We start from the raw sequence: 18042 nt of genomic DNA, 5'->3' as shown, positions 1-18042 counted from the left end.
ATGACAACACCCGTTCTCAGTTTTGTTTTTCTGATGCAACATCCATCATGCGAATATTATATTTGATACACACATCCATTTGGCTCTACATTTAAGAACGCTTATTTGCTCGGTCAAATGAGAAAATTGTATGACTCGATAAAACGTTATTTTACAATTATTGTTGTCCAGTATAACTCTGCATTTAAAAATAAACAATATTAAAATTGTTATATACAGATTATGTATACAACTTTTGACAGAACTTACTGCGCGTGAAGTGTACATCCGGTTTGCGACCATGTATAGTGTTGGTGGGAAGTTTCTGTAAATCCCATGACTGTTTTTGATTATTTTAAAGTAATTATTGATGTATCCTGATCCAAAGAACATTGTGGAAAACCGACGCAAAAATTGAAAAGGTGGTATCAGTTGTTCTAGAGAGAGAGTAACATATGCTTACTTGAGTTTCCCACATGGCGGTCAATCCATAAGTAAGAGATAATGCAAGGAAAACAAAGTTTGTATTAAATGTGAAAATTCTTTTGACCAGAACTAATGGAGCGTAATCTGGCTATTTTGTTTTATCTGTGGAGATAATTTAGCTCACATGAAGTAGTTAATTTACACGTACATGTATGATGAGTTTACCACACAAGATACATGAACTCTTTGATCCCCACTTGATGGTAAAGAGAAGACATGGTAATCAAGTGATAAAATCACCCACCTCCATCTTCTCGTCAGTGTTATTAACTACTAATGTGTGAAGAACCATACAATAATTAAGTTGTATATAATATATCCGCTTGGACAGTTTGACAAAATAGCTTTTTTGGAAAAAAAACGCACCCAAAATGTGATCAACTAATAAAAGCCGACATATTGCGTACACTAAAAGTAATTTCTGGGAGACCTTTCCTCACCGGTGAATTATTTCTGGGTAATGAAATGAAATGAGGTTTACGTCCTACTGTCCTGCACGTACCGTGCTAACAAAGTGTGCTTTGTGGCAATTTATCCCCAGACAGCGGCATTCCACCTATTCGTCTTTGACGAATATGTAGAAGGGGCAACCAAACTGGAAATTCTCGAGGAACTCTCTCTGCCAACACACGCTGTGGTCGATACCCGGACCTCCAGGTTAGTGAGCCGCCGCGGCAAGGAAGGCGGGTGAGTCTTTGGTCGTATAATATATGGCCGTATATGGGAATATAAACCGAGGTCCACCCATTGACTCTTTGGCATGCACGTAAAAGAACCCAGAGCGATTGCTTTCAGAATTCACGGTACGTGTAATACAGGCGACGTGACTCGTGGGCATGTTCGAGCCCAAATTCAGGTTTTTACTAAGCTTCAGTATGTTTCTGTTTAGACAATAAGATTCAACATGTTTTGCATAGATATTCATCATCAGCATATATATATATATATACATATATATATATATATATATATATATCCAAAATTATTAGCACAACCGCAAAGCTGCACTACTTTGTTTCACGGTAAATGATGAAAAGATAAAAAAAAGGTATGCCGACACAAACTGATTTCAACACTGGTTTAATAACATTTTAACATTTTAAAGTACTTTTCGTCCGTCTTAGGACTATTCATAAATAATGTCATTGATATAAATATATATATATATATATATATATATATATATATATATATATATATATCAATCTGTTTATGTCCAATTCTGTTGGCATTGACTTCGCCGAACTGATATTCTGGCAGTATACAACCCTTAAGGATTTATGAGTACCTTACTTATTACTTACTATATAAAACACCACATGAAGATTTATACTATACAATAAACTAAAATCTAGACTGAAGGATGTCATTAATCAAGTATTCAAACATAACTTGTCAGGCAATAACATATACCAGGTTCTGAATAAGACTTACGATTTTTTTCCCCTGAAAACACCGACAATCAATAGGAATCAGCTTTAGCTCAATACTAACTATTTTGGAAATTTTTAAAAACAATTGGGCTCTCGCTAGAGTGAGTACAAATACGGTAATTCAAGTTTATAAACAATCGCATAAGTCAAAGGAAACAACATTGGAACTAGATTTTCAAAAACATTTTGAACCGATTGAGATCATCTCTACATCATCATTACTAACATTTCCAAAAAGTTTGACCAAAGTCTGTTAAGAACTGAATTCTGGAGACAATCGATACTATTGTAATTGAAACAATCAACTCAATCGACCATTTATCAATACAAGGATCGTAAATGGGATATCGATCTAATCAACTCTTGGACATTCAATGTGGTCGTAATGATACGATCCAATCAACTTCATAAGTATAAATTCTTCAATGGTACGCTATCAATACGATCGTACATGTGATATATTATAAACCGAAGACAATCCATGCGTACCATTTTCCAAGTGAGATTTGTTTTCCCATTTGGAAGGTCCACTTATGTTCAATCTTGTCTTATATTAACACAGAGACAGGGGTTAGGACTGACTGTACTTTCTATAAGAATGAAGTTTATTAGCAACGTAAGATCGCCGCTCCCCCGCCCCCACCCACCCACACACAAAGACAAACCTCCCTTGATTCCGTTAGTATGTCAATTGTTGTTGACTAACGTTTCCTTTCCGAATTGGCATCGTTCTGAGATAGAAGCAGATGGGTTAAACAGACATGTAATAGTCGCAGTCAAAATGTTCCTTGGACCTCGAGTAGAAATAAGTCGAGTTAACTAGAAAGCTTTTGCTTTCAAAGAGTTTGACGGTGGGCTTAATTTTGGACCTAATACTACCCCCCCCCCCCTCCCGCTTTTTATTCGAAAGACGTTGACGACAATAAATGAACAGTCGAAATAGTACTGAGTTCTCATAGTCGCGATTTAACTAGCGTGTAGCCTTGTTGAATGGTAAATAAAGTTTAAACAGGTCAAAAAGTTTACCCGTCTTAATTATGGGTTAAAAGTACAATAGCAAGGTCACAGTTTGCACAACCTATTTCGCTCATGACACTAGTATATACATTGGACTAACCGCTTTTCCGTGCAATCTAGGCCCGATACAGATACAAGAAGGCCGAATTTAGTTCTGTAAGATAAAATAAATTAAGTTGTAATGGACGACTAATTCAATTCACGGCGGTAGTGTTTAGCTAACTTTAGCTCACAGCTGGAAATAGCCCCCCCCCTCCCTTTCTCTCTCCCTCTCTTCGTCTTAGCAAAAAAAAAGCTCAACCATTGGCTATAAGCTACAGTTTTATAATTGACACTTCAGTACTCCATCTAATAAATTGTTATTAAGTTTGTCATTAGAACATCTCAATGTCAGTTTAGTGGTGATACTTTGACGCTTAACGCGTGTATATGGTCACTTTTATGACATGAAGGTCACGTTTCTAAGTAAATAATATATAAACAGAAGGCATGGAGAGAGTTTAGACGATATATATGCTACCACAAATCTGTTAAGAGAACAAATGAGAAATCTATCCCGATCTATTATCGTGACAGAATGTGTAACTGCAGGTTTTTCTGTCGTGGCCTACATTTGCATGCTTTGCTTCCAGGGCACTAATCTGTTTAGCATGAAATACTCAGAAAAACTAGTTAACATTTACCTGTTGCTAATTGAACACACCCCTGTTGCAATAAAAAACTGCTTTATTTATTTTTTTTAAATCAAGTAGTTTGTATAGCTTGCAATTAATTCAAAAGAAAATGCTAGGTTTAAACTTTGCGGTTGGTCTTGTATTTCTCTGACGACTGAATATATGATTCTCAGCCAGGATATTTTTATTATCCCCGTGTGTTATCTTCTTGGTATAAATTATCTTAATTTGCATATAACCACACCGATGTGAACGAAAGCATTTTACCGTAAACTGACTTGTTTACTAATGAATGTACCCCCTGTGTTAAAGTTCACTCGTCAAAAGTTAAATTCAATACATACGTGTATGATATGAAAGGATACGTCGTCAGATCTGATCCCGGGGAAATCACAAATAGAAATATCTTAACGTTGTTCTTCATTAAAGTTTATCAAGGCGTGAAGACTGTATAATATTGCCCCATTACTAACAAAGCATTCTCAGACTAAAATTAAGAATTTACTCAAAATTGTTCGCCTTATTTTAACTAAAATATAGCCCTTTATAAAACTTTTGTTTTATCAAATACATCAATACGAAACTATGTGCAAAGTTGTTTGTTTCTAATTCAAAGATATTTCTCATAAACAGTGACTGAAAGTTGAGCAAATTCTGAACTTAAGTCTGAGAATGCTTTGTGAACTCGTTTCCATGGAAAATGGAAGAAACGGCTACTGAATGTAAAGTACACTTGAAGCATGTTCTGCGACAAGCTTGGTATCGACTTCAGTCCCGCCCCTGCGATATATCGGAAATATTTTATTCTTATATTTAACACCCGGTGTTTCCAAATCCATCACGTCCGTAGACACTTGCAGACGCGCTCTAAAGGTAGTGTTTCCCGCACTGGTAGGTAACGAGGTTACCTTTAAACGTGTTATTTATGGATAAATAAGTTTGTCACTAAATACACGAACTTGTCCTATATGACCAAACTATAACAAATAATCATCCAATTGCAATTTTATGAAAATAACAAGGGTATTTGCACTAATTTTAATAAACAGATGTAATATAATATGATTTAAAACCTTTATTCGGGTCGGTTGAGGGCGATTTACACAATGATTACAAAATATTTTCATGAAATATGCCCTATAAATAACATTTCAACATAAAAATAAATTAAAGCCGAACATCCAAATTAATCAAAATTATTCCACAATTTTGTTCCACTTTATTTTTTTTATTTCACTTCTTCTTAGACACTTTTTAATTATACAGCACTTTCAGCCACGTGGAAGCTGTGATTGAACGACTCGAGATCAATTCCGTATACATAAGATCCAAACTATTAATATATCTGTAAAAACTATAAACGATGACAAGGGTCAGACAATGCTTACTCCCCCTGGAACATCCTATATCACTTTTCATTTATTTGAAAAGCTAGCATTGTTTTATTGTATGTTGTCCATAAGTAGTGAAAAGTAACATCGTAGGCTTACTGTTTCAAAAAACCTGATACCTCTTTTCATTTACTTGGAGAGTTCATATTGCTATTTTTGCCTCTGTGATTTATTCAAAGCATAAACAGTTGACACATTTCGTGTCGATGTTACGTATTAAAACATGTCAGTGACCGTGAGTATGTTTATGTATTTACAATTGTCGTATCAGTATTTACATATTGGATGGTAAAATCTTCGCATTTTTCAAATGAAAAGTTACTTTGAACATGGAAATATTAGTCGTGTCCGAACAAAGCAAGGAACTTTACTATAAACTTACATTGATTCGATTACTTTCCATTTATCAGAAAAAAGCGAGACCTGTTTGCAAACTCTTTCAGTTTCTTCGTGTCTGATATACCGAATAATTCGATTATAGTTTTAGGATAGGCCACCCTTTCTTCAAAGATATTTTCCTTTGAGGTCACGATCCTTATTATGAAATAAAATGGGGTTTAACGTCCTACTGTTCTGCTCCGACTGGCCTAATGAAGACGGGCATACGCCATACAATGTGCTATGAGGGAAATTTTTCCCAGGCAGCGGCACTATGGCCTACTGTTATATCGAATTCCAACTGTCAAGGGATCTTTTACGTGCACGCTAATGTATACACGGGACCTCAGTTTTCCGTCCCACCCGAACGACTAGACAGCTTTCCTTGTCAGGCCCGCCTGTCCTGCATCACTAACAAGGGGGAACCTGATGAACTGACTTGGCCAATGCAGGGATCGAACACACGACCTCCAGACTAGCGAGACAGCGTCTTACCCACTTAGCCACCGTGGCTCCCCTTATTATGTAACTATCGATTGCGAAAAAGACGTTTATGGGAAGTATGTATAGCAAATGTAAATATCTTGTACTTTGACTGTACCAATGCTCATCAGAACTATGGACTGCACCTGTATCTGTCAATCATTCACTGTGGCCCTTGGGGTTATTCCTGAGCACGCGCATGCATACTTAAGGTTAACAAGTTCTGTAACGAGGACCGATACCACATCATAGAAAGTTGAGACACGTGGCGAAATAGAATAATATATAAAGGCACGACAGCGCCTACCGGAGTAGCGGACTATATTAGGTTATGAAGCAATCTGCGTATAAACGGAAATAACATAACATTACGCACTTCTGTGAATTCTTTAATAGTTGGGAATACAGACTACGTGAAGGAAATCAATCCAACGATTTATAGTAAGGAATTGTTCCATTATTCTTGAGGTGCCAAAATACGATTTTCAAAATTTCAAACCACTCCACTAGAAATCACGATTTCCAGATGTTGCGATCATATTCGAAGCTAGGTTCTTGACAAGGTCATTGACGTCCGGATGAAACCCGTATTATCCAGGTGCGTTATTACAAATGCCACTATTATAATATCATTATTCATAGACGGTGATATTTTGTCAACAGATGTAATTTGTCTGAACGCAGTTCAATTACCCACCATGGTTGAGCATGACCTGCATTTTAAGCAGATCTTTGCTACTTGATATTAATCGACGTGTTGTTATTATATGTTTAATCTATTCATAAACAGAGAAGTTGTTATAAGAGTCCCAGAGGTACTCATCGGAGTTATTAATTAGCACCACTAAACAGGTTCAGTGTTGACCAGGATAGTTAATGAGTTATGATAATACATTGTGGACATTGCATGTGGGCTTTAAATCGTTTTTATTTATGACTCTATGGGATGAAGCGGTGACCTAGCTGGATTCTGCCCTACGTTGGCTCATAAAGCGGTGTAGTTTGGTGGTTTTTATATATACTGTGTATACATACTTACATTGTATATATTATCGTATAGATAGTAGTATATCGTTAACATCTAGAACATCTTTATGTGGAGTGTATGAAACTATTAGTGTTCAGCTAACCACTTCTGTAACTAGACGGTTTTTCATAGTGTGTGTCCACCTTTTAATACACAGATTATACGTAAAGTATATAAGGATACATATCATTAATAACTCATATACAGTTGGGAGTGACAAGGTAAGTACGTATAATGATTATTTATTTATTCATTCATTCATTCTTTCTTTTTATCTTACAATCCAGTCTATCCATTACTATTGTATAAATAATAGGATGTATATGTGTATACTCCATTTGTATAGTATCAAAACACACTCCCACATCCCAAAATAATTACGCCCGTGGCTTTTTGTTTTTAATAAAGAGCTTTTAAGCATCAAAAATTACTAAACACTATTGTGGCGTATCTTTCTAATTTTAAAAGGTTAATTTTAAACGATTAACTTGAAACGTTTAATTCGAATTTTCTTGACAATACTTAAAGCAGCAATAATGTTAATATTTTGAAAAAAGCCACGTCCAGCCTTTGCACGGAGTTAAAACATGATACAACGTTTGAAAAAACTAATTATTAAATTGGTTGGCTACAAAAAAATCTCGTTTGTTTACAGTAAGTGACATGATAGAGATATTCATAACAAAACACAACACAAGGTATATATGGATAAACCGTGCTTCTAGATGTCATTTTAAAGAATTGAAATGATATAGATACACAATGGGCATTATTCAAGAAGATTGTTAGTACCAGAGTTATAGTTTCTAAATTAATATCCTTATCTTGGACAATGAATATGATTAAAAGCTGATTTATGACAAATTATTTTGGTTGGTACAGACTTTAATTGTTTTTATGTTTTGTCCCTCCCAGAGATGTAGATATTTAAAGGGATTTGTTTAAATCTGTATATATATATATATAACTAAATATCTGTAAGTACAGATATGTCAAATGGATAAAGTCTGTATCTTGGTTGTATTGAGATTTGTGGAAAAGTTTGAATTTTTGTTAGCAATATATAGATTCATTATCCTGTTTCAAACACTTTGAATTTAAATAGATGTCATTACTTGTAAATTATTTTTAAAGTAGGTTTATATTTGAAGCGGAAAAATAATGAATAAATGAATACGTCTTCAGTTTGTACCATTTAAATTGAAGGTCACCTTTCCATGCTGATAGGGTTTAAAATTTGATACTTAAGTTCTTACCCTCTAAAAGCTAACGAACTGTTAAATATGTGTCATGAGTTTAAAAACCAGGTAACGCCTGATAAACACAAAGAAAACAAAACCTGATATGAAGCGTGGAGATGATACTAGAGTAGTATTTCTAAAGAGAAATAATAACGTGATCATCTTCAATGTTATCCTCAGGAGAAGAAAATTATTCAAAATATTCACTAACTTCACAAAATGAGTAATGTCATAAATTTGACTTTGATATGACAAAAAGAAAGGTTACACCAACCCTCCTATATTACCATTAGTATTATTGACGTTATGATAACCTTAGTGTGTCCTTAAAGATGCATTCCCACAAAAGTATTTATCGAGTGTTATTTCCAATAAAAGTGTGGCAATTTTGGTATATTTGGGAAGCAGAGACACTCAGTTTTATTAGAATAACACTGGATTTCGTGAAAAACACCCATGGGGCGCGAACAGTACAAAAATGAGAGGGTGTCGCTAAATGTGAGCCCAACCATTAGGGCTCTCTGCTCGAGTGACGTCAAAGATTGCCCCACAGATTGTCTGACTTCTTTGCATTTAGGGAGCTCTTAATGTTTATGTTGATAATCATGTTGACGAGCAGACGTCGAAAAGGCGCATTCTGAGATTAAACTGTGGAAAAAGAATCGGGCAGGGGATAATCCCGGAATTTACTTAGGCTTCGACAGTAAGTTTATTGCATAAAAACGCCACAGCATGCAATTATAAAATGAAAGAAAAATCACATTAGATATGTATGGTAAATTGACAGCGATTAAAGACAATCTCATTTTCTATATATATAGGGGTTGGATGGCTAAATGGTTAGCGTGCGCGCGCTGTATCATAAAGTCTGTCATTGAGTCGACTGGCGTGGTTTCGAATCCCCGGTTGTACGTGACAAGGAGTAGGGTCGCCTGTCCAACCTCGTGGGTTTTCTCCCGGTCCTCCGGTTTCCTCCCACTGCTAAAGACCCCTACGCGCAGGCGAATTATTGAAATAAAATTAACCCATATGTTAGTCCCGAAATGACCTAGTTTGTGTCGAGTGGACGTTAAACTCCATTTCTCTCTCTCTCTCGTTTTCTATATGCAATGAATTCTCCCTCGGCTTGGCATGTTTCCGCGATAAATATGGATTCATTAAATAGATTTTTATATTGTTGTGGTATGTCCTCGCGAATACAATGTTTTGAGAGATTTGAAGCAATTTTTTGATAGATTAATTAGTTTGAACGTGTTTTTTAGTCTAAATATATCATCAAATCACGCAGTTTGTACATGTGAAACCATTTTTAAGATTTTGCATTTAACCCGACCCCATTATTCGTTGGCCGTATCCGAATATTGTCCGTCAATGGACACTAATTCACATCGCATCCGATATGATTGTAATTTATTTGTGTGCATTATTTTTTTTTACAATTAAAACATTGTAATTGGACCACTTCGAAAGACGTTGACTAAGGAATGTATTGTAGTTGTTTCGAAAAATACGGAAGGAAGGTAAGGCAAGATTCATTTACACAGATCGCACGAAATATGTGCTAGTGGCCGTATATTCGGCTGCGGGACAATTTGTTTTAAGATACACTTTAATATTTTAGAATACACATTATTCAGTCGCACTTGACGAAAATCAGTAATATTGGGATTTAGGAAATTCACCAAACATTTAAAGGAGCTAAATCGCTAACATTTTGGACCTAGAAATTGACAAAAGTGGGTCGCAACGCATACAATACTGTAATATGAATGTATATAAACTGATTTGCATTCAATGGTTTCCGTTTTTACTCCAATTTCAAATCAGTTATGTTCGGCGAAATAAGCCAGCAGTCTCAAGCGAGTGCAAATTTCTAGCGTCTGGTTATTCCAGTCAACATACGCCGTTTGATATGGTGCAATGTGTCTAGCCTCGTCCCTCGAGTCTCTTGATACAACTGGGGCTGAAGCGCATTATGGTACACGATTCGTGTACCAATGGTAAAATGTTTATTTTGTCTTAAATATTGGATATCAAAAGCCCATCTTTTTCCGGTAAGATCACAACATGAATGTTGATGTAATTTGACAAATAAATCGTGTTTTCAATGTTGAAGATTTTTGATGATATTGAGTTAGAGACTTAGCTCCGTTAAGTTGGAGAATGTGGAATTTTATATTATGAGAATCGATTTTAAGGGGGCATATTGTGTTATTTGGGTGGTTTGCTTTCTATTAGTATAAATTAACCCAGATTGTGATATTTAAAGCTGATAAACATGTGGTATCCCACGAGTGCTTTTAGCCAGCAATTGTACTTTGTAATTAATTGAAATATGATATAAAATGTACCGTAAATAGGTTGATTCATTTTCGTTATCTAAATAACATTATCGCTTATATGGCAATAATTTTGTTGTCAAATTGATAGGCAAAGCATAAAATGAAAGAAAATGGGATTTAACGCCCTACTGTTAAGCAAAGCAGGCCCAAGGAATCAATATGGTTAAGAAAAGATGATAAAACTTTAGGTTTAAAACAATTACTGCCCTAATGTTCAAGTAAGGGGGCAGAAAATGAAATTGACGAATTCAAATTATCACAATAATAGTAGATTGTGAGCAGAACATCCAATTTAAGTTGGTATTATAAAGAACAAATTACTAGAATTATTTTTCTTGTGGTGGTTTAAACCTTTAATAATTAAAGCCAAACAATGAGATGGAAGTACTCTCTAAGGACATTCGCCTGCTACTGAATGCTGCGTAGACAGGTTTCCAGTCGTATGAATATTGATAACAATTCATAAATAATTATACTGAAAATACTGTTTTTTCCATGTTTCTAACGACTGGGGATTTAAATCTGCTAATTGCAGGTCTTTCTTTAGGCCTGAAATGTTATCTAAATTATTAATTAGACATTAATTAAGTTATCCAGACCATAATCAACTCTCGATGTCATCGCCAGCCTGTGATATTTCTTGGATTACATGTAGGTTCCGATTTGCTGATCAACTTCCATTCATGATTTAATCATGAAATGTATAATCGAGACTATGTTTTTTATCGTATCGACTTTAGTAATGATAACCGAGGCTAGGCCGAAAATTCAATCGCTAAATTCTCGGTTCCGAGTGGGTCAATTTGACTGAAATTTTCAGCAAATTCCCTTTACATTATCTTGTTTTTAACTATTATAGTGAGAACTGCCAGCTCTTTATCTAATCTCCCATAATATATCTTTAACTATCATTTCTCAAACAATTAATACTTTCTATAATAGGACCAAAGGTGACGTCACAGACATGGACCACAGTTAGTCGTGTAGAATGGCAGCGCACAGCTCGCTCTATTTGAGAACTAATCTAAGTGCTTCTAGTATAATAATAATAGTCCCTACATTTATGCGGTAAAATTGCACCTAAATATTTATAGGGGATGATACAGGGGGTCATTAGAAGGATTTTTTACTACCGTCATCTTACCTACCTGGTTTGATTAACGATTCGTAGCTAACGTATTAACGATTTCTCAGATAACGACCGCTTGTAACAGATGGAAGGGGAGAAACAGACACAGGGAATGTATACAGATCTTATATCGTGTTTATGATTTTAAAGGATCAAATACGGAACAAATGAGAGAAATAAAACACTTCATATTTATATTTCAGATCATGATCATGTAAATATTTTTTATGAAAATGAACACGGTCACGTTGTGGTTATAGGTTTTATACATTCAACAAATATCCACAAAGCCTTTATAATTCAAAGCTTTAAATACATGTAGTTTTTAAGGCAGTTGTAAAAACACTTAACCGTGTTGTTATATTCCCGTATAAAACACAATCAACATGAAACACATTTTATTAAAAAAAAAATAAAAAATAGGATATCGTTCCAGTGTGCAATCAAAAGAGCGTTCGATTTGCGCTATTAATTTTAGTCTTGTAGACTGTGTAGAAAATAAACATTTCAAAGAAGGAAATGTTGTTTGATATTTATTATGATGTATTGTTTGCATGTTAATCAGAACATGTTGGAATCATTTTATCGTGAATAAATTATATTTTTATTTTAGATATCACGTATTGTTATGCTGTATATTGTTATGGCAATGGGTTCGAATTGTGTTCAAATTAGGACAAGGCTTGACTTAATTTCTGCACTGCAGATATCTTGGTTATACCTTAAGCTATAAAAGTAATGTCAACAATTAAAAGGAAAGTAAATATTTTCCAACACCTTCTTCATGTTTATAGTTTTTATGGCGTGCAGATATTTGACCTTAGCTACCCATGTTAACGGCATGGTAAATGGACGACATTCTTGGGCCATACTCCAATAGTAGAATGTTTAATTAGTATACACGAAACGCATTGATGCCTACAGCATTCCACATTCTCCACAAATAATGAAAATTGGAGTAGCCCGGTCAAGTTAATATGAAATGGAATGAAATGAAATGACGGGCATATGCCATGCAATGTGCTATGCGGGTTATTTTGCCCGGACAGCGGCGCTACGGCCTACTCTTATTTCCATTTCCAACTGTTAAGGTTTCTTTTACGTTCACGTCAAAGTGTACACGGGACCTTCTTTTTTTTATCCTATCCGAACGACTAGACCCTGTCCCTTGCCCCCTCCCCCGCCGCCTCCTACGCTGCCCACAATAGGAAACCATGCCGGAATATCTCCAGAAAGTCTCTCGGCCAACATCTGGAGCGAACCCGAGACCGTCTGGACCACCACGGCATGAAGTTAATATGACCCTAAATATAGACATCAGGCCATTCAAGATAAAATTAAACGTTTTCCTTCAATCAGATTTCTTCATATCGATCACATGACTCTCTTCCTTTTCATTATGAAGCCAGAAACATAGCCTGGATAATGATGATAATGAGTCAATCAAGAGAACACGTGCACTAATCCTTAGGTGGCTAAAAAAGTTCAATAACTGTGAAGTATTTCCTAGTTTTGTTCTAACTCTTAAGCCCTCAATCATTGACCATGTGACAGTGTTCTATATTAAATCTTAAAAAGAAATCAACCATTTGGCTTGTTCGATATGAATGAATTGGTGGTTAAATAAGTTAATACATTTCTTGATATATTCTAATTGTTACTGAAAGATAATTAGAACCACTACATCCTTACTTCTTGAACGAAACAGAGATCATAAAAATATATTATGTGTAGTTTGTAATATTGTTTTCAATTATAGGGGTCACAATCTGCAAGTGTACGGGGGGTAGGTGGCCTAATGGTTAACGCATGTGCGTTGCATCATAAGGTCTTTCATTGAGTCAAGTAGCAGGATTTCGATTCTCCGCTTGTACGTGACAAGGAGTAGGGTCACCTGTTCAACCTCGTGGGTTTTCTTCGGTTTCTCCTTACTGCTAAAGACCCCTACGCGCAAGCGAATTAATGAAATAAAACTCAACCATATATTAATCCCGGAATGACCTAGTTTGTGTCGAGTGGACGTTACCCCCTCCACCTCTCTCTCTCGCTCGCGCTCTCTCTCTCTCTCTCTGTACGTAAGTGTGTACATGTTGACGCTTCCTATATTACAGAGTACAAACATTTCTTATACACTTTACTTTTGTTTTAATTAGATTGTCACTTAGGTTTATAATTGGCAATCTACAATAATAACGTGGCATATCTAATCAAATTCTTAACTTGTTTCAATAAATAATATTGATGAGTCCACGTCAATTTGAGCTTTAGTTCGTCAGGTTCGTTGGTGAAACCATTGAAGAGTAAGGACAGGTATTCATTTGCATGTTATAAAATTTTTGAAATTAAAATTTAAAAAGGGTTGTCATTATTTCTTGGTTTACTAATGTCCATCTAATATGGGTAGAATAAATCTTATAATGTGGTGACCGATTTATTATCTTCGCAGAAAATTTGGATTAGATGAAAAGGCAACATATCTTGACTAATTATTAATTTTTAAGCAAAAATAACCTATGAATTAGGGTTTGCTAATGGAGAGGAGTGGGGAATACTATTATTACACACAAGAAATACCCCAAAAACAAATGTTACAGAAAGAAATGAAGGAGAACACCGAATGGTTAAAATCAAATTGGTATGGCCTGAATACAGACACTTTCTTTAGAATATTGACCGTTTATTGACATATGATAAGAGTATTGACATTTTAAAGATAGATTATAATTAAGCAAACCTAGATTTAGAAACAAAATATAGATCTTTACTTCCAGATATAACCCTGACATTACAACTCAAGTATATTTGTAAAATAAATTGGCTTTAAACGAACAATATTTATAAATTTGACATCTGTAATTATATTAAAGAGCTTTAATGTGAAATGAATCATGTAATTGGCAATACACAATTATTCATAACGGTATTTATCAATCAAGATGCTAATTAATAAATTCTATTGGGAATCGTGTAAACATGAATTACTAGTAATAGGTATTACGACCGTTAAGTATCTTATCCCATTGGGACTTGTACTAACACATCAAAATCATCAGATTCTCCATTACGTCTAATGGGTAGCCATATATTTCTCTAGATATAATGCAATAAAAATGCAGTTTCGACGAATTGTGAAAGATGCATTAGGTAAGATTTGGGTAAAGAGCTGACCGTTCTCGCTATGTAGTTGAAAATAGATAATGCAAACTGAATTGAACCTTGCAGTCAAAATAGCTGATTGTCAAATACCAATGCCATGATAATAAACGAAATATGGCGCGGGTGGTCAAATCGATTTAATATCCCATTCATCCGATGATCTAGCGAGTTGATAATGGACTTGTCATCTGAATAAATGTCTAATTAATAGTTTATATAACATTTGTAGCCAAAGTAAATACTCTCAGTAGGCAGATTTAGCTGTTACATAATGCATCTTTAAGGTTCCATGTTAGCATGACGTGCCTACTGTTTCTTGAACACCTGGTACCGTGTGTTCTTTGATGAGTTCATATAGTTAATGAACGTTACTTGCACTTCTACATTGGTAACATCAGCGACGTCAAAATGTTATTAGTGGACAAAATTAATTTGAAATGTTAGTTTATATGTAATCTGTATAAAAAGTACCTTATGGTTATTGTGAATACACCGGGGGTCGATAGAACTGGATTTAAAATTGATCTAATAAAATTCAGCTCCCCCAATTCAGCTCGCACACCATTTCTATTTATTTCTGTCTATTATACTTGAGCCCGGTGTAATGTTGTTGATCTTGTGTTTTATCTCTCTGAATGTAGATTTGCTATCCTTTAATCAGGGCCGGTTTTTGGAACATTTGACCGATTTTCACAAATTGGGCCCCGCAGCTCACCAATTTACAAATTTCAATGGCAGCCTGAAACTCCTATTAATACTTTATACATGTATTAATCAATTACTAATTGTGAAGTAAAGCATAGCTGGCCTTAAATATGAAAGAATATAGATCTAGTTAAATTTATTCATATCCTGCAATGTATTCATATCCTGTAACTTCGGGTCTACCAAATTGGACACCGCATTTTCTACCAACCGGCCCTGCCTTTAATACACTATTTGTTGGGCAATGCATTCTATATTTTATTGGGACAAGAGCTAGCATAATCTTTCCGGAACACTGGTAGTACTGGCTGATCTGTGTGTGTGTGTGTGAGGAGAGAGAGAGAGAGAGAGAGAGATGATACGTGGCAGGTTCATGTAGCTGATATTTTCGTAATTCATCTTGGCATTCGATTTATTCTCAATCTTCGTCAGTTTGGGTTTTAAATACTTGAGACGAGCTGTGCCACTTACTTTGCCATTTTTATTGGTATAATGTTGTGTGTTCCTTGATTGCATTGTCTATTAAACGGGTGCAATATATTTCCAGTAATGGATTCTAAGATTGACTACAAGGACACTTATTCCATTGTAATTAACTATGTTGAAAACTACATAATACCCTCATTTAACATGATCCCAGATTCGTCGCTAATCACCCTCATATATCACACCCTTCACACTTGTAATGGTGGTTACACTGACAATAAAGCAATCAAAATGTCAGGTATAGAATCTCAGACATAACATCATGAAGATGCAGTAATTGAACGCGGACATAATACATCCACTGAATTAATGTGCGGCTTTATGTCATAAAATGGAGAACTAATCATACTCTTTACTAATAGAGACTAGTATTGACATTGTATACATAGTCTGCACAGGATGTTAACATTTCGAAAAGCGAGGAGAGAGAGAACGGCAACGTCTGCTCGACACAATCTAGGCCATTTCGTGAAATCCATTTGGTACAATTTTATTTCAATATTTCACTTGCGTGTAGGGGTCTTTACCAGTAGGAGGAAAGCTACCCTTGTCGCTTACCAGTTTGGGTTCGAAACCACACCACTTAATGACCCAATGACAGATCATTTGATCCAAGGCGCACTTGCTAGACAACTTGTTCTTCTATATATCACCCATGGATGCATCCACCCTTAACTTCATCTTACCTTCTCTATAGTTCACATGAGAGTCGAGGTGCCTCAGTGAATAAGGCACAGACTCACTAACTCTGAAGTCCGGTGTTGGTCGCGAAAGGTGGTCTGGGGTTCAAGTCTGGTTTTGATCGAAAAAGTTCGCTTGTCAGTGGTGTAGGACGGAGGATCGCGTGGGAATGCACGTAAAAGAACCCTTGAAAGTTGGACGTAGCACCGCTGTCTGAGAAGAATTTACTTCCAAGCAGCTGCTTAGCGATATATGAGTAGTTTCAAGTTGTAAGGAGATAATCATAAATACTAATACAACAATGGTGAAAGGCACCCATAGGACACATAAAGTAAAGCGAAAAGACCCCCACCCCTTCCAGTAAACCGTTTTATTGTTTAAAATAGGTCTATAACTTCAATAGTCCCCACACAACAAGTCTTTAATTGTTGTCCACACCAGAGTTACGGCGGTTCCGTACATCCCGGTTCAAAATTTGCACTGGATTATCTGAACAGTCAATGTAATATACAGAAGATATAAGAATAGGTCAGAAAGCAGTTCTGATGCATAGTGATACTGGATTGAGTAATCCGTCTTCATTAGCTCTGCAGTCAGCACAGAAAAGTACGAAGTTAAACCCCATTTCATTTCTAGTTGCTTCCACCCAGTTCTTTGAATTAAAAGTTACTTGTTGGTTGGTTAACTATATATAAAACTCTACAGCTGTATTCTAACAGAAGAAACGGATGAGACAACTGATTGATAGTAAACATATTTAGTATGTTGTTAAATATATTTCAACACTTCTATATAATAAACTAAGTCACATTGATTGATAAAGGCTGGTATCTTGTTAAGTCTAGTATCTCCCACAAACCATACACACACGTACTCGTATGTCTAATAATGGAAACCTACAGCTTCTTATAAAAAGGAAACATATATAATAGTATTGTGTAAAACATGGCGATATGCCTTAGTCACTTTTTTGTTCATAATTAAACCTCAATGCACCAGAAGGCTAATAGCCATTTCCTTCTTTAAATTTAACAAAAATAATGACCAAAATGTATTCTTGTTATAGTGAGGAATATTTAAGCCCAGTACAACTTTGTCAGGCCTTGTGCCTATGGGGCTAACTGAAAAATCTTTTATTTGGTGCAACATTTCTTATGTATTAACATAATTCTGTTTTACTTGTTATTATTAGGTCGCTATATGGTCACTAACATAATTAAACTACCAAGCTAAATCTTGTGCAGTGTCAAACCGCGACATCGCGGCAGTCTAAGGGCGGGTCCAACGTTCTAACATTTTGAGAAGTAACGGGACATAAGTAGCAATTTTGTGAAAATTCCATGAAACCTTATAAATTTGTCACATCAACAAATTTGGTCCTAGTACCCAGTTCATGGCTACTTGTAATTAAAGTCAACCATGTTAGCTGAACCA

The 18042-nt window shown here is 35.5% G+C and overlaps 1 protein-coding gene across 1 annotated transcript in view; it reads left to right on the top strand.

Moving 5' to 3' along the window:
- The first annotated feature begins 6602 nt into the window (after nucleotides 1-6602).
- LOC126811817 (tachykinin-like peptides receptor 86C) overlaps nucleotides 6603-18042 on the top strand; it is a 99553-nt gene continuing 88113 nt past the window's right edge. The window contains exon 1 of the mRNA XM_050537740.2: nucleotides 6603-7089. The gene's annotated coding sequence lies outside the window, so the exon portion shown is untranslated. The remainder of the gene's footprint in view (nucleotides 7090-18042) is intronic.

Source organism: Patella vulgata, chromosome 2, assembly GCF_932274485.2.
Source record: "Patella vulgata chromosome 2, xgPatVulg1.2, whole genome shotgun sequence".
NCBI classification, from domain to species: Eukaryota; Metazoa; Mollusca; class Gastropoda; family Patellidae; genus Patella; species Patella vulgata.
This window is presented reverse-complemented; position numbering and strand designations above follow the sequence as displayed.